The sequence below is a fragment of the Pseudophryne corroboree genome, chromosome 2 (genome assembly GCF_028390025.1).
Source record: "Pseudophryne corroboree isolate aPseCor3 chromosome 2, aPseCor3.hap2, whole genome shotgun sequence".
NCBI lineage: Eukaryota > Metazoa > Chordata > Amphibia > Anura > Myobatrachidae > Pseudophryne > Pseudophryne corroboree.
The window spans coordinates 384402071-384426162 of NC_086445.1; the positions used below are offsets into that span (position 1 = coordinate 384402071).

General features: G+C 48.6%; 1 protein-coding gene across 4 annotated transcripts in view; it reads right to left on the bottom strand.

Annotated features, from left to right (window-relative positions):
* Positions 1–24092, bottom strand: part of UBAC2 (UBA domain containing 2) — a 419334-nt gene that overhangs the window by 315867 nt on the left and 79375 nt on the right. The window lies entirely within an intron of this gene.

Here is a 24092-nt window from a genome sequence, read left to right on the forward strand (position 1 = left end):
TGGTCCTCTTCTCCCTACACAGCGGGGCGCACGGCGCAGACTTCGGCGGCATGTAATGAGTCAATTTGACTCATTACATGCCGCTGCCCGTTGTGCCCTCAGGGCAACTGCGCTGTGTGCCAAGCCCCCTTGGCACACACGTAGTTACGGCCCTGCATTACAGTACAGTAGGCCACTGCTGTACCTACCTGTGTCGTCATTAAGTATACTATCCATCTACATTCTATACCTGTGGTGCATTTTAGTTTTGCAGTTTGCTGACACAGTGACCACCAGTATACTATATATAGCAGTACGGTACGGAAGGCCACTGCTGTACCTACCTCTGTGTCGTCATTCATTAAGTATACTATCCATCTACATTCTATACCTGTGGTGCATTTTAGTTTTGCAGTTTGCTGACACAGTGACCACCAGTATACTATATATAGCAGTACGGAAGGCCACTGCTGTACCTACCTCTGTGTCGTCATTCATTAAGTATACTATCCATCTACATTCTATACCTGTGGTGCATTTTAGTTTTGCAGTTTGCTGACACAGTGACCACCAGTATACTATATATAGCAGTACGGAAGGCCACTGCTGTACCTACCTCTGTGTCGTCATTAAGTATACTATCCATCTACATTCTATACCTGTGGTGCGCCTCTTTTTTTCTTTGCATCATGTGCTGTTTGGGGACTATTTTTTTGAAGTGCCATCCTGCCTGACACTGCAGTGCCACTCCTAGATGGGCCAGGTGTTTGTGTCGGCCACTTGTGTCGCTTAGCTTAGTCACACAGCAACCTTGGTGCGCCTCTTTTTTTCTTTGCATCATGTGCTGTTTGGGGACAATTTTTTTGAAGTGCCATCCTGCCTGACACTGCAGTGCCACTCCTAGATGGGCCAGGTATTTGTGTCGGCCACTTGTGTCGCTTAGCTTAGTCACACAGCGACCTTGGTGCGCCTCTTTTTTTCTTTGCATCATGTGCTGTTTGGGGACAATTTTTTTGAAGTGCCATCCTGCCTGACACTGCAGTGCCACTCCTAGATAGGCCAGGTGTTTGTGTTGGCCACTTGTGTCGCTTAGCTTAGTCACACAGCGACCTTGGTGCGCCTCTTTTTTTCTTTGCATCATGTGCTGTTTGGGGACAATTTTTTTGAAGTGCCATCCTGCCTGACACTGCAGTGCCACTCCTAGATGGGCCAGGTGTTTGTGTCGGCCACTTGTGTCGCTTAGCTTAGTCACACAGCGACCTTGGTGCGCCTCTTTTTTTCTTTGCATCATGTGCTGTTTGGGGACTATTTTTTTTAAGTGCCATCCTGCCTGACACTGCAGTGCCACTCCTAGATGGGCCAGGTGTTTTTGTCGGCCACTTGTGTCACTTAGCTTAGTCACACAGCAACCTTGGTGCGCCTCTTTTTTTCTTTGCATCATGTGCTGTTTGGGGACTATTTTTTTGAAGTGCCATCCTGCCTGACACTGCAGTGCCACTACTAGATGGGCCAGGTGTTTGTGTCGGCCACTTGTGTCGCTTAGCTTAGTCACACAGCGACCTTGGTGCGCCTCTTTTTTTCTTTGCATCATGTGCTGTTTGGAGACTATTTTTTGAAGTGCCATCCTGCCTGACACTGCAGTGCCACTCCTAGATGGGCCAGGTGTTTGTGTCGGCCACTTGTGTCGCTTAGCTTAGCCATCCAGCGACCTCGGTGCAAATTTTAGGACTAAAAATAATATTGTGAGGTGTGAGGTGTTCAGAATAGACTGGAAATTAGTGGAAATTATGGTTATTGAGGTTAATAAAACTATGGGATCAAAATGACCCCCAAATTCTATGATTTAAGCTGTTTTTTAGGGTTTTTTGTAAAAAACACCCGAATCCAAAACACACCTGAATCCGACAAAAAAATTTCGGTGAGGTTTTGCCAAAACGCGTCCGAATCCAAAACACGGCCGCGGAACCGAATCCAAAACCAAAACCCGAAAAATGTCCGGTGCACATCACTAATTACAATAAAGACAGTACACACACCTTAGATAGTTAAACTTTAATAAAACATACTTACACACTCACACTCACATACGTATACACACACACACACACACACACACACACATACTTACCATCCCCGTAGCACTTCATTACCCTTATTCGGTAGAAATCCATAGGTTACCTGTAAAAAAATAAACTTTAAAAAAACACCTAATTCCAGCGTAGATCAGTCCTCTTCTTTCCATATAGGCATCCCAGGGGTTAAACAAAAAAAAAACCTGGTCCTGCGGACATAAGAGAATCCATGTATACAAACATTAATTATTTTTCCTGAATGGCGGGCCTCCATGTTATATCTGTGTAAGTGACAGCTTAGGAGCGATTAGCCAATCAGGAGAGCGCTACTACATGGCAGTCCCTGATTGGCTGACGAGTGACCGAGTGATAGATGTTTTGTATTTTCTAAATTACAGAGATGCATTTTACGGCCGTGAATGCAATCTCGAATGAACACGAATTACAGTAAATTTACCCCTTAGTCTAAGTATGTCTTCTCTCTACATTCTCATTTCCCTACAATACGGCTTCCTCCCACAGTAATTCACAGAGAAGAACGATCAATGATCTATGTATAGCAACGTCTAAAGTATATTTCTTTCTTCGTCCACTTGGGGGCACAGGAGTGCTAACGCTGGGTATAGGGCTGTCTGGGAGCAGGCAGGCACCAAAAGGGTTGCTTTAAAGTACCCAGCAGGCATTGCCCTCCCGTTCCCTACACCCCGCCCACGCCCGCCAGTTTTTTCTTTTGGTGCGGCAAGGAGCGGGCACCAGTCTTTTCTAGTGAGCTTTTAAGCTCACTTGGTTGCTTTTATTTTTAATGTTCAGCACGGCGCAGCAGAGTGAGAAGCTGGCGCACTAAGCGCCCAGCAAGCCCACTCCAACACCAGGATCCCGCTGGCGGCAGCGCCCGTGAACAGACCAGGGAATTCCGCTGCAGGGACCACAGGAGGCTTCAGACAGCCCCCCGCAGCTGGGACCTGAGGGTAAGTTAGAACGGCTCCCTGCGACGATCCCCTCCCGCTACAGAGAGCCAGTGGGGGGGGGGGGGGGGGGGGGGAATGAGTGGGGGCCCGGGTGACACCGCGCCTGTTTGCCACTGGACCAACAGGGCATCAGCCGCAGGGCAGGTAGGCAGCGTCCCTGAGGTAAATCTGAGGGGGTAGGGTGCCTAGCCTGCAGCCCCTCCCCTGACCCAGGGCTCACCAGTAGCAAGGCTCAAGGTCAGTCCCTGGGCAATCTCTACGCCCTCCTTACTCAGTCCCTCCCTAAAAATGCTCAACAGCCATTTTGGGCTCACATGCTGGCTGGGAGTTGCTGAGTAAGGAGGATCTGGCCACTGTCTCCCCTGTTCCCCGCTTCTGTAGCCGGTTCCAGTCAATTTCTCCTGCCTGTGACTTCCTCACAGGCCAGTTGAGTATCTTGGCCTTTATTGTCTTTTCTGGCATTGTGTGTGCATGTGACTGTAACACCACTGTGCAGTAGTTAGTCTAACTTCCCTTATACAGACTCTAATTCCGCAGAGGGTTCTTCAGGGACTGGTTTGTACACATTTAATTAACAATTTTTTGCTGTGTTCTATATATATATTTTACTGTACCCTGTGTGCATTTTTACTATGACTTCCAAGGGCAAGAAGGTCGCAGATCTAGAACCACCAACTTGCACAGTATGTTGTAATATTCTGTCTTCACAAAATTCTTTACACACTGGTCGTTGCAGGGCGTGCATGGGCGTCCCACCACACGAGGACCCCCCTCTTGCGCAAGTATCATAGGAACCAGTTTGGGCAACTACACTGACACAGGTTATGACGCAACTCGTGGATCGGTTGGCTACGCCGCAAGTGGGTCCACAAGTTGCAGCGCATCCTGGTACGGTAGTTCCAGGTCAGTCTTATCCTATTCCTCCCCTACAGTTGGAACCACCATGGGTCACTAAACTGACTCAGTCAGTCCAGGGCATGTCACAAGTTTTGGCTTCCATGCAGCAGCTTCTAGGCAGAGAAAAGCGTCCCAGGCGGGCGCATAAGTCTTTTGGAACTGCTACCCCTCTGTCGGAAGGGATTTCGGACTCAGATTCGCCCAATTCGGACCAGGAAAGCGGGTCGGCAGACTCTAATCCGGACGCAGCTTCTAGTCTGGAAGACTCTCTCTCTCCATAGTGGAAGTTGAGGCCCTTGTTAAACAGGTCAGACTGGTCCTTGATATTGAACACGAAGATTTGGCTCCAACTTCCAAGATGCCTATTTTCAAGAAACCCAAAAAGAATTCTTTACAGTTTCCTTCCTCTGCTCAGCTACAGGACTTGCTAGAGGTGGCTTGGGCTAAACCTGATAAACGGTTTCAGCTAAAAGGTTGCAGTCTTTTTATCCTTTCCCTTCTAAGGATAGGTCCAAGTGGGAGAACCCACCCCCTGTGGACGCACATGTGGCACGTCTCGTGAGATCTTCAGTTCTGCCGATTCCGGACACCTCCTCCTTTAAAGGACTCCACCGATCGTAAACTAAATAATTTCACTCACGCAGGAGCAATAACCAGACCGGCTTTGGATTCGGCATGGGTAACTAAAGCAATCTCGTGCTGGACAGCTTCAACAAGGCCTCTCCTCTAACGCGAGTAGGAAACAATTGTTGGGCATATCCAGGAGGCAAATACTTACCTGGCGGAAGCAGCTCTGGATACAGCCACCCTTACGTCTAAGGTTTCGGCTTCCACTGTGGCGGCCAGATGGTCGTTATGCCTGCGTTCTTGGATGGCGGACGCCTCCTCCAAGAAAGCTCTAGAAGCTTTACCTTACGCAGCAGATGCTTCCTTTCGTCCTTTTCGGGGGCAGGGAAGGGCTAAGGGTCAAACCTCTACTAAATACCAATCCCAAGCTTAGAAAACGAAGTCTCGCAAGCAACCTTCGGTTACCAGATGCCCGGCTACCAAGCCAGCTGACAAACCTGCAGCGTGACGGGGCGGGTCCCCCTCTGGGGGATCCCAGAGTGGGGTGCCAACTGCTGCCTTTTGCTCCGCAGTGGTGGAACGTCACAAAGGACGCCTGGATCAGAGACGTAGTCACTCACGGATACGCCTTGCCATCGTCCTCCAAGAAGGTTCTTCCCCACGGGACTTCCGAGGGATCCCGGAGAGGCAGCGGCTCTTCAAGAGTCAGTCAGCTCCCTTCTCGCTTCCAGCGTGATAGTTCCGGTACCAGCAGTACAGGAAGGCCATGGTTTTTACACATTACTTTTTCTGGTTCCAAAGCCGGACGACTCATATCGACCTATTCTAAACCTCAAACGGTTGAACCAATTTCTACGGTTTCCGAATGGAATCCCTCAGGACAATAATTCTCACACTGCAATCAGGGGACTTTATGGCGTCACTGGACATCCAGGATGCATATTTGTATATCCCAATCTGTCCAAGTCATCAACGGTTTCTTTGTTTTGAAGTCAAAACCAACCATTTTAAATTCCGTGTCCTGCCATTTGGACTTTCCATGGTTCCAAGGGTCTTGACCAAAGTTATGGCAGTGATGGCAGCTTACCTCAGATGCAAAGGTGTTCGAATTCTCCCATATCTGGACGACCTCCTACTTCTGGGTCATTCGCAAGAGGAGCTCGCATTTCCCCTTCAGCTAACAGTGGACTTTTTGTAATCTCATGGCTGGAAAATAAACTGGAAGAAATCATCTCTGATGCTCTCTCAAACAATCCTGCATTTAGGGGCGCTCCTAGATTCCAATGTGCAAAGACTGTTTCTCCCCCAGGACCAAATCACAGTCATTCAGTCCAGAATCGAACGCTACTACATCATCGCACGATTTCCATACATACTTGTATGAGAGTACTGTGCTCAATGGTGGTACCGTTCGATATGGTGGAGTACGTCCAATTCCACTCCTGATCTCTACAACTGGAGGTTCTTCGGAAATGGGACGGGTCTCCTCTCCACATACGCTCACAAACCATAGTTCTCACTCCAGAGGTTCGACTGACTGTAACTTGGTGGCTGCTCCAATCAAATCTCAACAAGGGACGCCCCTTTGGGATTCAAGACTGGACTGTGGTCACAACGGATGCCAGTCTTCGGGGATGGGGAGCATTTCAGAAGCACACACGTTCCAAGGCCATTGGACTCTTCAGGAAAGCAAACTTCCAATCAATGTGCTAGAATTAAGGGCACAATACTCTACGTGCAGCTCAGCGGATTCTGCACGGTCATCCGGTAAAAGTCCAGTCAGACATTGCGATGGCGTTCGCATATATCAACCGCCAAGGCGGCACTCGCAGTCGAGAAGCCATGCAGAGGTCTCCAGGATATTCCAGTGGGCCGAAAGAAATCTACAGCAGTATTCATACCAGGAGTGCTCAACTGGGAAGCGGACTTCCTAAGTCAGCAGGACATTCAATCAAGGGAGTGGATGTTACATCCGGAGGTGTTCAACCAGTTGGTCACCCGATGGGGGATGCCGGACATAGATCTCATGGCGTCCAGCCACAACAACCAAGTCAGAAAATTCGGCTCACGCACAAGGGATCCACAAGGGTTCCTAGTGGATGCTCTGACGGCTCCTTGGCCTTTCCGCCTAGTGTACGTCTTTCCACCGATTTCCCTGATTCTCAGGTTACTCCGGAAGATCAAACAGGAAGGAGGTACGATGATACTAATCGTTCCGGATTGGCCACGTTGCCCATGGTATACGGACTTGCTCAATCTGTCCATCGACAGTCCGTGGCTTCTTCCTCTACGTCAAGACCTTCTATCACATGGTCCCTGCGTGCATCCTCATCCAGACCGTCTAGCTTTAACGGCGTGGCTGTTGAGACATCCATCCTGAGGAGGAAAGGATTTTCCAACCAGGTTATCAAGACGATGCTAACGGCAAGGAAGTCATCCTCTGCTAGAGTTTACCATCGCATTTGGAGGACTTCTTTTTCCTGGTGCGCTGGAAAGCAATACAATCCACGCTTTTACATTGCCTCGGCTGCTGGCTTTTCTGCAGTCCGGCCTCGACCTGGTCCTTCGTTTATCATCCTTGAAGGTTAAAGTTTCTGCCTTGCCGGTACTCTTTCAGAAACAACTGGCGGTTATCCTAGAGATCAGGAATTTCCTCCAGGGGGTACTTCATGTTCAGCTGCCATTTGTGCCTCCAGTGGCACCCTGGGATTTTTTATTGGTATTGAAAACTCTTCAATGGGCTCCTTTTGAACCCATGGACAAGACGGATCTCCGTTGGGTCACTTGGCAGACCTTATTTCTCTTGGCCATATCCTCAGTTCGTCGGGATTTGGATCTCAGTGCCTTGTCTTGGCGCTCCCCTTTCTTAGTTTTCCACTCCGACAGAGCAGTGCTCCACACTAGGGCAGGTTTCCTGCCCATGGTGGTTTTCAGTTTCCACATCAATCAGGAGATAGTGCAGCCGGTTTTGTCATCAACTTCTCCAGAGGAGGCTTCCTTGGATGTTGACCAAGCTCTCCGTATCTATGTGGAAAGGACTAGGGATATTCGGCGTTCGGATTCCCTGTTCGTGTTACTGGATGCACATAAACGGGGATGCCCTGCGTCCAAACAAACCTTAGCTAGATGGCTTCGGTTGACGATTCATCACACTTATGTGGCGGCGAATCTTCCTATCCCTTCGGGGGTGAAGGCCCATTCCACACGAGCTGTGGGGGCTTCATGGGCAGCCTCTCATGGGGCCACAGCGGAGCAGCTTTGTAAAGTGGCTATGAGGTTTTCTGCCCAGACATTCATCAAATTCTATGCGTTTGACTCCTTCACGTTGGACGACACGGCCTTCGTGCGAAGGGTCATTGACGCAGTCCAGGAGCGTCCCCGCCCAAGTGGGGACAGCTTTAGGACATCCCAGCATTAGCACTTCTGTGCCCCCTAGTGGATGAAGAAAGAAAATAGGATTTATGTCTTACCTGGTAAATCCTTTTCTTCGAGTCCATAGGGGGCACAGGACGCCCTCCCTGATGCACCTGACCTGCGGGATTGGATTCCTGTGTAGGTGGTGTGCGACCTTCCGGCTTCACAGTGGTCTTGTGTGAGTGAGGTGCCTGTGACTTTCTTCCTTCCTCTGTATACCGCTCCTGCCTTAAGGCTTGCTAACAAAACTGGCGGGCCTGGCGGTGGGGGCGGGGTATAGGGGACGGGGAGGCAAGGCCTGCTGGGTACTTTAAAGTAACCCTTTTGGTGTCTGCCTGCTCCCAGCCAGCCCTATACCAAGCATTAGCACTCCTGTGCCCACTATGGACTCGAAGAAAAGGATTTACCAGGTAAGATATAAATCCTATTTTCTCTATAGGCAACCTCCTGGGCTTCATTGCTGCTTTCAACACTCATTTTGCCTCCAGTAGCATCTCTACGCTAACGGAAACTAAATCTACCTCTCCACCATCTCCTGTAACCGAATGAATTTCTGCTATCGCCACATTTATGTCCTAACACTAACTAAGATGCAGCATGTTCAAAACAAAACAGGCACATACTTTCCTCACATCTATCTCTGTCAATAATACTACAATTTTCCTCAATGCCCAAAACCCCTGTCTTGGTATCATACTGGACTCTGCCTCTACTTTATTCCTCACATCCAGCCTCTCTTTCAGCACTGTCACATACACCTTAAGTACAGTGGTTCTCAAACTCTGTGCCTGATTCAGATGCGGGTGTACTGTAGGTGCATTCACTGCTGATTACATGGAAGCAGCAACAATGCACTACTACAGTAATGCAGCAGTAGGCATCCGATTGGGATGCAGTTAAGATACCGCCAGACGGGATCCCGTCAGATGCGTCCTGCTGCAGGGGATGGGAGGTTAGGTTTGAGCATTAGAAGGGGTGTTAGGGACGGGAAGGTTATGGTTAGGTACCGGGGAGAATAAGTTAGGGTTAAGCACTTTCAAGGGGAGGTTAGGGTTAGGCACAAAGCATGGAGGGTTAAGTTTAGGCAGTGAGGAAGGGAGTGTTAGGGTTAGGCACCACCGGAGATAATTAGGGTCAGAGTAGGGGGCAAGGGAGGCTAAGGGTACTTTCTGGGGGGGCTGTCGGGAATCTGATGGTCGGGATGCCGCTGTCTGTATTCTGACCGCTGGCATTCCGTCTATCGGAATATCATACTGAATCAGTCTGATTGCTTGCATTAGTGACCCATGCTGTGTCCTAGAACGCAGCATCGGAACACCTGCAATGCCATCAGCCAGCTGCGTGATCCATGAGATCACACAAGCTAGCCACCGCAGCTCCTACAGAGAGACCAGGAAATCTTTGTCTTCTGATGGAGATTCTGGATTCGTATCTCTACAAAAATTAAGCAATACGCCTATATTTTGTGAAGTGGCAACCATCTGCAGACGTAGTGTTTCCAATGACGCAGGAGCCTACTGCACATGCGCAGCACAAACATCTGTACTTCGCGCTGCACATCTGAATCCCCAAGAAACCATAGCAGTCCAGTGCTCATGGATAGAGATATCCATGAGCACAGATAGTCTAATCAAATCTATACCTCCCTTACCAATCTACTGTATATAAGACTAAACTTCCTTTCCCACGATCCACAACTGCTGCACCACTTTGAAAATCTCTACACTGGCTCAGAGTGTTTTACAGAAACCAACATAAATGACTCATTCTTACCTACAAAGTCATCAACAGCACCCCTTCATACATCTGAAATCTCATGCCTATACTTTCCCTCTTGCACCCCCTGACTTGAGCCTTGCCTCTTTTCTGATAACAACCTCACTCCTGTCTACAAAACTTCTCCTGTGCCGCTATCCAGTTATGGAATTATTTGGTATGCCTTATAACACGCTCACTCACATCATAAACACCCATTTATTTACTTCAACCTATACTACCCACACTAAGGCACAACTGTCACAATCTCCACTCTGAACATCACTCACCACTCTTGTATCACCTGTACCCACTTCATATTAGAATGTAACGTTTCTCATGAGCAGGAAATAACAATACTTTGTCTGCATTTTTTGTGTACCTGGTATGTATGTTTTATAATGTTCTTCCCTCCTGTCTGGCACTGTGGAGAACTGCAACACCTTACAAATCTATTACAATAATGATAGATCATGCTGAGCATGGGATGAATAACTGGGACAGACTACTGTCAGAACACCAGAACTACTGAGTTCTCACAACCAGGGCCGGCTCCAGGCATGTTTGAATAGAGCGGCCGCGCAGGGCGCCACCCTTAATGGGCGCCGCGCCTGGCGCAACCATGTTCGTGCTTGGAGCCATGGCAGCCTGCAGCGCTACCCGCCCGGCCTGCCCTGTTGTGTGCGCACTATGTGCGCTGTGCGGCGCCGGCGTCTGACATCAGACGCCGGCAACGCGCAAAGCGCACACACAACAGAGACAGTATGTACAGTCACTCCACCTGCGCCCTCAGCAGACTCCCCCCTTCCAGCAGCACCGCAAGTATTGGGCAGGGCAATGTGAGGGTCATATCTGGCACTCTGGGGGCATTTCTACACTGTGGGGGCATGTATGTATCTGGCACTGTGGGGGCATATCTGCACTGTGGGGCATTTATGTATCTTGCACTGTAGGGGCACTTATGTATCTGGCACTGTGGGGGCATATCTGCACTGTGGGGGCATGTATGTATCTATCTGGCACTGTCGGGGCATATCTGCACTGTGGGGGCATTTATGTATCTGGCACTGTAGGGGCACTTATGTATCTGGCACTGTGGGGGCATATCTGCACTGTGGGGGCATGTATGTATCTGGCACTGTGGGGGCATGTATGTATCTGACACTGTGGGGGCATTCATGTATCTGGCACTGTGGGGGCATTTATGTATCTGGCACTGTTGGGGCATTTATTGTATCTGGCACTGTGGGGGCATTTATGTATCTGGCACTGTGGGGGCATATCTGCATTGTGGGGGCATTTATGTATCTGGCAGTGTGGGGGCATATCTGCACTGATGGGGCATTTATGTATCTGGAACTGTGGGGTCATTTATGTATCTGGCACTGTGGGGGCATTTATGTATCTGGCACTGTGGGGGCATATCTGCACTGTGGGGGCATTTATGTATCTGGCACTGTGGGGGCATATCTGCACTGTGGGGGCATATCTGCACTGTGGGGGCATTTATGTATCTGGCACTGTGGGGGCATTTATGTATCTGGCACTGTGGGGGCATATCTGCACTGTGGGGGCATTTATGCATCTGGCACTGTGGGGGCATATCTGCACTGTGGGGGCATTTATGTATCTGGAACTGTGGGGTCATTTATGTATCTGGCACCGTGAAGGCATATCTGCACTGTGGGGGCATTTATGTATCTGGCACTGTGGGGGCATTTATGTATCTGGGGGCATTTATGTATCTGGCACTGTGGGGACATATCTGGCACTGTGTGGCCATTTATGTAGCTGGAACTGCTGGGGGGCATTTATGTATCTGGCACTGTGGGGACATATCTGGCACTGTGTGGCCATTTATGTAGCTAGCACTGCTGGGGGGCATGTCACGTGTAGCTGGCACTGCTGGGGGGCATGTAACGTGTAACTGGCACAGCTTGGGGGCATGTCACGTGTAGCTGGCACTGCTGGGGGGCATGTCACGTGTAACTGGCACTGCTGGGGGGCATGTCACGTGTAACTGGCACTGCTGGGGGGCATGTCACGTGTAGCTGGCACTGCTGGGGGGCATGTCACGTGTAACTGGCACTGCTGGGGGGCATGTCACGTGTAACTGGCACTGCTGGGGGGCATATCATGTAGTGTTCCCGCTAGGCGTCTGTGGCTAGGCAATGTGTCTCAGTGCTCTACCTGGCGAAATGTGTCTAACGTGCTCTGCCTGGCACAATGTGTCTCAGTGCTGTGCCTGACGCAAAGTGTCTAACGTGCTGTGCCTGACGCAAAGTGTCTAACGTGCTGTGCCTGACGCAAAGTGTCTAACGTGCTGTGACTGGCGCAAAGTGTATTAGCTGCACTACTGTGTGGTGTAATGTGAATTGCCACTATTATGTGGCCACACACCTTCCCCACGAAGTAACTCCCCTAAATTTTTGCTGCGCGCCTTCGACACGCACTGTCCGTGCTTTGGCGTGTAGGTATGGGAACAACAAGCATCACAGTATGTACATCATTTTGCCCTCCTAACTTAAAAATGTGCCCTCCCTGTGATCAGCAACCTGCCCTAAAAAGTGTGAACACTATCATGTGTAGCTGGCACTGCTGGGGGGGCATGTCACGTGTAGCTGGCACTGCTGGGGGGCATGTCACGTGTAGCTGGCACTGCTGGGGGGCATGTCACATGTAGCTGGCACTGCTGCAGGGCGTGTCATGTTTAGCTGGCACTGCTGGGGGGCATATCATGTCTATCTGGCACTGCTGGGGGGCATATGTCTGTCTGGCACTGCACATTATGTGTATCTGGCACTATACTGGAGACATTGTGTGTATCTGGCACTATACTGGAGACATTATGTGTATCTGGCACTATACTGGAGACATTATGTGTAAGGAACACTACTGTGGCTGTTATGTGTAAGGCTGCTAATTGTGTGCGTAGAGGGGGTGTGAAAAATAAGAATTTACTTACCGATAATTCTATTTCTCATAGTCCGTAGTGGATGCTGGGAACTCCGAAAGGACCATGGGGAATAGCGGCTCCGCAGGAGACTGGGCACAAAAGTAAAAGCTTTAGGACTACCTGGTGTGCACTGGCTCCTCCCCCTATGACCCTCCTCCAAGCCTCAGTTAGGATACTGTGCCCGGACGAGCGTACACAATAAGGAAGGATTTTGAATCCCGGGTAAGACTCATTACCAGCCACACCGTACAACTTGTGATCTGAACCCAGTTAACAGCATGATAACAGAAGGAGCCTCTGAAAAGATGGCTCACAACAACAATAACCCGATTTTTGTAACAATAACTATGTACAAGTAATGCAGACAATCCGCACTTGGGATGGGCGCCCAGCATCCACTACGGACTACGAGAAATAGATTTACCGGTGAGTAAAATCTTATTTTCTCTAACGTCCTAGTGGATGCTGGGAACTCCGAAAGGACCATGGGGATTATACCAAAGCTCCCAAACGGGCGGGAGAGTGCGGATGACTCTGCAGCACCGAATGAGAGAACTCCAGGTCCTCCTCAGCCAGGGTATAAAATTTGTAGAATTTAGCAAACGTGTTTGCCCCTGACCAAGTAGCTGCTCGGCAAAGTTGTAATGCCGAGACCCCTCGGGCAGCCGCACAAGATGAGCCCACTTTCCTTGTGGAATGGGCTTTTACAGATTTTGGCTGTGGCAGGCCTGCCACAGAATGTGCAAGCTGAATTGTACTACAAATCCAACGAGCAATAGTCTGCTTAGAAGCAGGAGCACCCAGCTTGTTGGGTGCATACAGGATAAACAGCGAGTCAGATTTTCTGACTCCAGCCGTCCTGGAAACATATATTTTCAGGGCCCTGACTACGTCCAGCAACTTGGAATCCTCCAAGTCCCTAGTAGCCGCAGGTACCACAATAGGCTGGTTTAAGTGAAACGCTGAAACCACCTTAGGGAGAAATTGAGGACGAGTCCTCAATTCTGCCCTGTCCGTATGAAAAATTAGGTAAGGGCTTTTATAGGATAAAGCCGCCAATTCTGAGACACGCCTGGCTGAAGCCAGGGCTAACAGCATTACCACTTTCCATGTGAGATATTTTAAGTCCACAGTGGTGAGTGGTTCAAACCAATGTGATTTTAGGAACCCCAAAACTACATTGAGATCCCAAGGTGCCACTGGAGGCACAAAAGGAGGCTGTATATGCAGTACCCCCTTGACAAACGTCTGAACTTCAGGAACTGAAGCTAGTTCTTTCTGGAAGAAAATCGACAGGGCCGAAATTTGAACCTTAATGGACCCTAATTTTAGGCCCATAGACAGTCCTGTTTGCAGGAAATGCAGGAAACGACCCAGTTGAAATTCATCTGTAGAGGCCTTCCTGGCCTCACACCACGCAACATATTTACGCCAAATACGGTGATAATGTTGCACAGTTACATCCTTCCTGGCTTTGATCAGGGTAGGGATGACTTCATCCGGAATGCCTTTTTCCTTCAGGATCCGGCGTTCAACCGCCATGCCGTCAAACGCAGCCGCGGTAAGTCTTGGAACAGACAGGGTCCCTGCTGGAGCAGGTCCTTTCTTAGAGGTAGAGGCCACGGGTCCTCCGTGAGCATCTCTTGAAGTTCCGGGTACCAAGTCCTTCTTGGCCAATCCGGAGCCACGAGTATAGTCCTTACTCCTCTCCTTCTTATGATTCTCAGTACCTTGGGTATGAGAGGCAGAGGAGGGAACACATACACTGACTGGTACACCCACGGTGTTACCAGAGCGTCCACAGCTATTGCCTGAGGGTCCCTTGACCTGGCGCAATATCTGTCTAGTTTTTTGTTGAGGCGGGACGCCATCATGTCCACCTTTGGTTTTTCCCAACGGTTCACAATCATGTGGAAGACTTCTGGGTGAAGTCCCCACTCCCCCGGGTGGAGGTCGTGTCTGCTGAGGAAGTCTGCTTCCCAGTTGTCCACTCCCGGAATGAACACTGCTGACAGTGCTATCACATGATTTTCCGCCCAGCAAAGAATCCTTGCAACTTCCGTCATTGCCCTCCTGCTTCTTGTGCCGCCCTGTCTGTTTACGTGGGCGACTGCAGTGATGTTGTCCGACTGGATCAACACCGGCTGACCCTGAAGCAGAGGCCTTGCTTGACTTAGGGCATTGTAAATGGCCCTTAGTTCCAGGATATTTATGTGAAATGACGTTTCCATGCTTGACCACAAGCCCTGGAAATTTCTTCCCTGTGTGACTGCTCCCCAGCCTCTCAGGCTGGCATCCGTGGTCACCAGGACCCAGTCCTGAATGCCGAATCTGCGGCCCTCTAGAAGATGAGCACTCTGCAACCACCACAGGAGAGACACCCTTGTCCTTGGAGACAGGGTTATCCGCTGATGCATCTGAAGATGCGATCCGGACCATTTGTCCAGCAGATCCCACTGAAAAGTTCTTGCGTGGAATCTGCCGAATGGAATCGCTTCGTAAGAAGCCACCATTTTTCCCAGGACCCTTGTGCATTGATGCACTGACACTTGGCCTGGTTTTAGGAGGTTCCTGACTAGCTCGGATAACTCCCTGGCTTTCTCCTCCGGGAGAAACACCTTTTTCTGGACTGTGTCCAGAATCATCCCTAGGAACAGCAGACGTGTCGTCGGAATCAGCTGCGATTTTGGAATATTTAGAATCCACCCGTGCTGTCGTAGTACTACTTGAGATAGTGCTACTCCGACCTGTAACTGTTCCCTGGACCTTGCCCTTATCAGGAGATCGTCCAAGTAAGGGATAATTAAGACGCCTTTTCTTCGAAGAAGAATCATCATTTCGGCCATTACCTTGGTAAAGACCCGGGGTGCCGTGGACAATCCAAACGGCAGCGTCTGAAACTGATAGTGACAGTTCTGTACCACAAACCTGAGGTACCCTTGGTGAGAAGGGCAAATTGGGACATGGAGGTAAGCATCCTTGATGTCCAGAGACACCATATAGTCCCCTTCTTCCAGGTTCGCTATCACTGCTCTGAGTGACTCCATCTTGAATTTGAACCTTTGTATGTAAGTGTTCAAGGATTTCAGATTTAAAATAGGTCTCACCGAGCCGTCCGGCTTCGGTACCACAAACAGCGTGGAATAATACCCCTTTCCCTGTTGTAGGAGGGGTACCTTGATTATCACCTGCTGGGAATACAGCTTGTGAATGGCTTCCAATACCGCCTCCCTGTCGGAGGGAGACGTTGGTAAAGCAGACTTCAGGAACCGGCGAGGGGGAGACGTCTCGAATTCCAATTTGTACCCCTGAGATACTACCTGCAGGATCCAGGGGTCCACTTGCGAGTGAGCCCACTGCGCGCTGAAATTCTTGAGACGGGCCCCCACCGTGCCCGAGTCCGCTTGTAAGGCCCCAGCGTCATGCTGAGGACTTGGCAGAAGCGGGGGAGGGCTTCTGTTCCTGGGAAGAGGCTGCCTGCTGCAGTCTTTTTCCCCTTCCTCTGCCCCGGGGCAGATATGAGTGGCCTTTTGCCCGCTTGCCCTTATGTTGACGAAAGGACTGAGCCTGAAAAGACGGTGTCTTTTTCTGCTGAGAGGTGACCTGGGGTAAAAAGGTGGATTTCCCAGCCGTTGCCGTGGCCACCAGGTCCGATAGACCGACCCCAAATAACTCCTCCCCTTTATACGGCAATACTTCCATATGCCGTTTGGAATCCGCATCACCTGACCTCTGTCGCGTCCATAACCCTCTTCTGGCAGAAATGGACAGCGCACTTACTCTTGATGCCAGAGTGCAAATATCCCTCTGTGCATCTCGCATATATAGAAATGCATCCTTTAAATGCTCTATAGTCAATAATATACTGTCCCTGTCCAGGGTATCAATATTTTCAGTCAGGGAATCCGACCAAGCCACCCCAGCACTGCACATCCAGGCTGAGGCGATTGCTGGTCGCAGTATAATACCAGTATGTGTGTATATACTTTTTAGGATATTTTCCAGCTTCCTATCAGCTGGTTCCTTGAGGGCGGTCGTATCAGGAGACGGTAACGCCACTTGTTTTGATAAGCGTGTGAGCGCCTTATCCACCCTAGGGGGTGTTTCCCAACGCGCCCTAACCTCTGGCGGGAAAGGGTATAATGCCAATAATTTTTTAGAAATTAGCAGTTTTTTATCGGGGGAAACCCACGCTTCATCACACACCTCATTTAATTCATCTGATTCAGGAAAAACTACGGGTAGTTTTTTCACACCCCACATAATACCCTTTTTTGTGGTACTTGTAGTATCAGAAATGTTCAAAACCTCCTTCATTGCCGTGATCATGTAACGTGTGGCCCTACTGGAAAATACGTTTGTTTCCTCACCGTCGACACTGGAGTCAGTGTCTGGGTCTGTGTCGACCATCTGAGGTAACGGGCGCTTTAGAGCCCCTGACGGTGTTTGAGACGCCTGTACAGGTAATAACTGATTTGCCGGCTGTCTCATGTCGTCAACAGTCTTTTGTAAAGTGCTGACGCGATCACGTAATTCCTTCCATAAGACCATCCAGTCAGGTGTCGACTCCCTAGGGGGTGACATCACTATTACAGGCAATTGCTCCGCCTCCATACCATTTTCCTCCTCATACATGTCGACACAACGTACCGACACACAGCACACACACAGGGAATGCTCTGATAGAGGACAGGACCCCACTAGCCCTTTGGGGAGACAGAGGGAGAGTTTGCCAGCACACACCAGAGCGCTATATATATACAGGGATAACCTTATATAAGTGTTTTTCCCTTATATAGCTGCTGTATTGATTTATCTGCCAAATTAGTGCCCCCCCTCTCTTGTTTTACCCTGTTTCTGTAGTGCAGGACTGCAGGGGAGAGTCAGGGAGCTTCCCTCCAACGGAGCTGTGAGGGAAAATGGCGCCAGTGTGCTGAGGAGATAGGCTCCGCCCCCTTCTCGGCGGCCTTTCTCCCGCTTTTTTAAGGAAAAACTGGCAGGGGTTAAATGCATCCATATAGCCCAGGAGCTATATGTGATGTATTTTTTGCCATCTAAGGTGTTTTTATTGCGTCTCAGGGCGCCCCCCCCCCCAGCGCCCTGCACCCTCAGTGACCGGAGTGTGAAGTGTGCTGAGAGCAATGGCGCACAGCTGCGGTGCTGTGCGCTACCTTATTGAAGACAGGACGTCTTCTGCCGCCGATTTCCCGGACCTCTTCTGTCTTCTGGCTCTGTAAGGGGGCCGGCGGCGCGGCTCTGGGACCCATCCATGGCTGGGCCTGTGATCGTCCCTCTGGAGCTAATGTCCAGTAGCCTAAGAAGCCCAATCCACTCTGCACGCAGGTGAGTTCGCTTCTTCTCCCCTTAGTCCCTCGGTGCAGTGAACCTGTTGCCAGCAGGATTCACTGAAAATAAAAAACCTATACTTAAACTTTTTCACTAAGCAGCTCAGGAGAGCCACCTAGTGTGCACCCTTCTCGTTCGGGCACAAAAATCTAACTGAGGCTTGGAGGAGGGTCATAGGGGGAGGAGCCAGTGCACACCAGGTAGTCCTAAAGCTTTTACTTTTGTGCCCAGTCTCCTGCGGAGCCGCTATTCCCCATGGTCCTTTTCTCGCTCAAGGTGCTAGTGGGCCTGGAGCCGGCCCTGCTCACAACGTAAATGCTGTAGGAGTGATCATAAGTAAATGTGACTAGTTTCCACTAGAAGTGTTCATTGACAATGTTGTCAAAGATAAACTGAAACTAATTCGACAGGGGTAGCAATATCTGAACTCATGCCAATGGAAACTGTAATGGTGTTTTAGGTCTTATAGTTGTCGGCAGGCTGCACCCCTCTACAATATACAAAAAGATCTTTGGGACTGATACTAAGTGATTATACTTTACTGGTTAAACATACATGAAAGATCAGTGTTCTGCAAATACCCACTATCCCTGCTTCTCCCCTCCAACTTATTTTGAGCTAATAAAAATGTAAACAACTCTTAAATGCTGTAGTACTTGCCAAGAGTACTGTAAAAAGGAAAAAAAGAGATCACAATTCCTAACTGCTCCGACTTCTTTATAATATATATATATATATATATATATATATACACACACACACACACACACACACACACATACTCACACACACAGAACCGTAGCTAGACTTTTTGGTGCCCTGTGCCAGAGATAGAATTTGCGCACCCCCCTCCCCGTTTACCAATAGGGACATTAGGCGCATCACGAGATTCAACCCAGGGAAAGCCCATGCCATGATGCCCCTTCCCACATATATATATATATATATATATATATATACACACACACACACATATATATACACATTTGTATATAATATATATCACACATTTATAGACCACTACAAGAAAATGGATTGGCCACAAATCCTCTTTATACCACATTCATGCACTTAACTTGAGAGCTCGTGTTTATTCAGTCATAATACAGTTTATTAAGTTACACATTTCAATATACTGCAATGCCCAGGATTCAAACCTATAACCTGTTGAATTCTAATCAACACCCTACTCAATGAGCTATTTGATATTTGTTCCTGCATAAAAACTATGAACACTAAGGTGTATATTCAATTGAAGTCGAAAGCTGTCGTCTGTCGAAAAGACGGCAGTTTTCGACTTTTTTAGGTCAGAAGGGGTTCCGACCTATTCAATATAACCCCAAATTATTAGACAAGTCGAGGAATTCGACTTGTCGAAAAGCACTAGGATCGGCGGAATAGCTGCCTATCCGCGTGTTTCTGTCGAAAACGGGGCCAGACCCCTATTCGACCATCTCAATCCGACTTTAAAAACAGTCGGATTGAGATGAGGGAGCCGAGAGGAGGAGAGGGGGAAGACCAGCGGGGAGACGGGGGAGAGCCGCGGGCAGACGGGGGAGAGCATCGCTACAGCAGCGGGCAGACGGGGGAGAACAGCGCTACAGCTGCGGCTACAACTGCGGCTATAGCAGCGTAGTCGGAGGATGTGTCACAGCTGCCGCTCACAGCAGCATCCACCAGGCTCCAGCAAGCGACACCTTGCTTGCTGGAGCCGGGTGGACGCTGCCGTGAGCGACGGCTGTGACACATCCTCCAGCTACGCTGCTGTAGCGCTGCTCTTCCCCCGTATCCCCGCGGCTCTCCCCCGTCTCAGCTCCCGCATCTCAATTTTACTTTTTTTAAAGTCGAATTGAGATGGCATTGAATAGCTCTTGTCGGATCCATTCCAACAAATGAATGTCGGAATAGATTCTAGTTCAATTGAATATACCCCTAAATGAAGCTAGTGGTACTTTGTAAAAAAATAATCAGCATTGTAATTGAGCAGATCTACTGTATGTAGTGTGCAGCCACACAGCCAATCTCTTGCAGTCACACTACATAGATCTGCTCAAAAAGCTTCAAATAGTTAGAACTATCTATCTTAGAATTATCTACTTTTCTATGCAAGAATAGAGTGACAGACTGCAATGCCACAGGCAATGGGTTTTGAATCCCGGGTATGTCAGCATCTTAAAATGTAATAAAGGACATGTAATAAAGGACTGAATAAAAAAGAAATCTCAAGTTGAGTTCATGAATGCTGTATAGGTATTATAAAAGGAAGGGGTCAGGGTAGGAGAAAGTGGCAATCAGGAGATGCTGGGCTTCAAAAAGGGGGGAAATCTGCAAGTGAAAGTAAATAAGACAGACAACGGACAAGTGCCGCCAATAGCCCCCCCTACACTGCAGCTCTATGTGCGCTGCCCCTTCCGCACACACCTAGTTACGGCCCTGTGTATGTGTGTGTATGTGTATATATATATTTCCGGGTCATGCTGATATAGAATTCTATTCGAATAACGGTATTGTTGTGCGCCCTCTGAATATTGTACCTTCCACATACATACATACATACATATATATATATATATATATATATATATATATACACACATACATACACACACGCAAACACACACACACAAATATATATTATATATAAACAGTATCCCTGTATTGCACAAGTCATGTTAAAAACAATTTTCAGTTCACAATGATCCAGGTGATCGCTAATTAGAACATGTGGTGCCGCTCTCCAATCCCCGTCCCACAGGGTAAGTGTCCAGAAAACCTATAAGGTCAGGAGGCGCACAATAGTGTAGTATTTTTAAAAGCAGAACAACTTTACTAGAGAATTAAAACACTCACAATGAAAGTGGTGATATGTACAAGAATATATCACAATAGCACATATAGACAAATGTGTCTGGCCATGGCTAACGACGTGAACGCGCCGTCGTCACGGAGTCGGGGAGCTGTGATTGTCATAGTGCAGGCGGCTGCCGGAGACGCTGTGGACCGCTGCCAGAGATACCGGGGACTGAGGCTGGCGAATTCAGGTCCTATTTGTCTATATGCGCTATTGTAATATATTCTTGTATATATCACCACTTTCATTGTGAGTGTTTTAATTCTCTAGTAAAGTTGTTCTGCTTTTAAAAATACTACACTATTTTGTGCCTCCTGACTTTTAGATATACAGTCAGGTCCATAAATATTGGGACATCGACACAATTCTCATATTTTGGGCTCTATACACCACCACAAAGGATTTGAAATGAAACAAACAAGATGCTTAAACTGCAGACTTTCCGCTTTAATTTGAGGTTATTTACATCCAAATCAGGTGAACGGTGTAGGAATTACAATGGTTTCTATATGTGCCTCCCACTTTTTAAGGGACCAAAAGTAATGGGACAATCGACTCAAAAGCTATTTCATGGACAGGAGTGGGCTATTCCCTCGTTATTTCATCATCAATTAAGCAGGTGAAAGGTCTGGAGTAGATTCCAGGTGTGACATTTGCATTTGGAATCTGTTGCTGTCGACTCTCAATATGAGATCCAAAGAGCTGCCATTATCAGTGAAGCAAGCCATCATTAGGCTGAAAAATCAAAACAAACCCATCAGAGAGATAGCGAAGGTATAGATCTTTTTTCCGGGTGTACTCTGAGGGTGTGTACACACGGTGAGATAATTTCTTTCGATTTTGACTATATAGTCAAAATCGCAAGAAAAGTTAGTGCAGATCGCAAGGTGAAAGTCACCTTGCGATCCCGATTCGATCCCGATGCTCGGTCCCGCCAGGTCTGCATCGCAAGAAAAGATAGACTGTGCAGGCAAGTCAATCCTTGCTAGATCGGTGTACTATCTAGTTCATTTCACATGTCAATGACATCTCACATAAGCCAAAATCTCACATAAGCCAAAATCGTAAGCACACATAGTCCATATCTCAAGAAAAGTTAGGCAAAATCTGTGCTATCTGGCCACCGGGGAGTTCAAGGGAAATCGCAAGTGAAAAAAGGATCTCACCGTGTGTACACACCCTGAGTTTAGCCTCCCAACATACTACCTGTCCCTCAGGTTCCCCGTCACTTTACGCAGAAAACGACACCCAAAAAAAACAAACCTCATGTCGACCTTTCATGTGCCGACCATTTTCATGTGTCGACCATTTGTCCATGTCGACCATGCCAATGTCGACCAATAGTGGTCGACCTAATGACTGTCGACCATAACATGGTCGACCATTCATACCGGAACCTTACTTTTGGTTCCTTAAAAAGTGGGAGGCATATAGAGAAACCGTTGTAATTCCTACACCGTTCACCTGATTTGGATGTAAATACCCTCAAAATAAATAGTAAAGTCTGCAGTTAAAGCACATCTTGTTTGTTTCATTTCAAATCCATTGTGGTGGTGTATAGAGCCCAAAATAAGAGAATTGTGTCGGACCTGACTCTATATATCTATATCTATCTATCTATCTATCTATCTATATATATATATATATATATATATATATAGATATATAGAGAGAGAGAGAGAGAGAGAGAGAGAGAGAGAGAGAGAGAGAGCGCGTGTGAGAGATAGTGCGAGGGACAGAAAATATGTCACTTTCTGGACTTGTCATGATGGGGAAGGGCATCACGAGTGCAAGTTCTTGGCAGGTGCCTGGAAATGGATTCCAGTGACGGTGCACTGCTGCACCAGTGGTATGATAGCTCCATGACCAGCCTTGGCAAGAACAACAGGCACCATCTACTTGACCACACTGAGCTCATGACTGAACATCTATGGTGGCGCACCTCCAACTGGGGTCCACTGGGCTTACTGTTGTTTGGTCTCGGGGTTGAAACTGTAGATCCAGGATTCATTGCCACTGATGATTTCCAAAACAGAGTTTGAGCGACCGCCATCAAACTTGCCAACATGTTGTGGCACCAAATCACCCAAGCCTCCTTCTGCTCTCGAGTCTGTGCCCCACCCAGCATGCAGAAACTCAGGCCAAGCATTTTGTGGAGCATCAAGCGGATGAATCTCAATGAGATGCCTATCTCCTTCTCTAAGTGGGCCACAGTCACCCTGGCATCTACCTCAACTATGGCCCACATGGCAACAACATTGTCCTCAGTGATGGCAAACACCGGTCTGCCTCAGCACTCCTCTTCAGCACTCACCGTACTCACTGTCTCCAGTGCTGAAATACCGCAAACCATTCAAATAGTGGATCAGGACGGTGCTTCCTCCCCAAAGCAGCTCGCAATTGGTCAAAACTTTCCTACTCCCGGAGACCACTCTTATAGTTGTAGAAGATCATGGCTCTCCAGTGGCCTCTGTTGAGCTCCATAATGAGTTTTTGAAGGAAGTGAACATGACAACTTCTTCGTTGTGCAGTAATGCTTATTTACTTATATAGTTCTGTCTTTACATTTCACAAAAACTAGAGATTACAGTTCACAACCAGTCACATTGTGTCTACTCTACCTAAGCACTTAATATCCAGAAACTTATTGCACACCCCTCATACTTCCACTTAGCTAGATACATACATGTAAATAGTAAATATAGGTTTTTCTTTCATGTACAAATAGGGCATATACAGTATATTGCCATGCAGCTGGTACACTAGAGAGTATGGAACTAACTAAGCATAGTTTTATTTATTTTGAGTTTGCTTTAGCTGCTGGCCATCATGCCTGCTAAATGCTGTTTTGGTATGTTTAACAAACCAGACTTGTTTTCACATTTTGGGGGTGATTCCAAGTTGATCGTAGCCCTGCAAATGGGCTATGATCATGACCATAGATATGCGGGGGGACGCCCAGCACAGGGCTGTCCCGCCCCCCATGTCAGTGCCGGCCCCCTCCCGCAGAAGTACAAAAGCATTGCACAGTGGCGATGCTTTTGCACTTCAGGAGTAGCTCCCGGCCAGCGCAGCTTTAGCGTACTGGCCGGGAGCTACTCGTCGCTCCCCGGCCCGTAGCGGCTGCGTGTGACGTCACGCCGCCACTCCCCGCACAGTCCGGCCACGAAACAGCGGGGAAACGCTGGCGTTCTCCCCCCTCCCCGCCCCCCCGTCCAGCGACCACCTCTGCCTGTCAATCAGGCAGTGGCGATCGTAGCGCATCGACAGCCTTCAGCCCTCTGGCA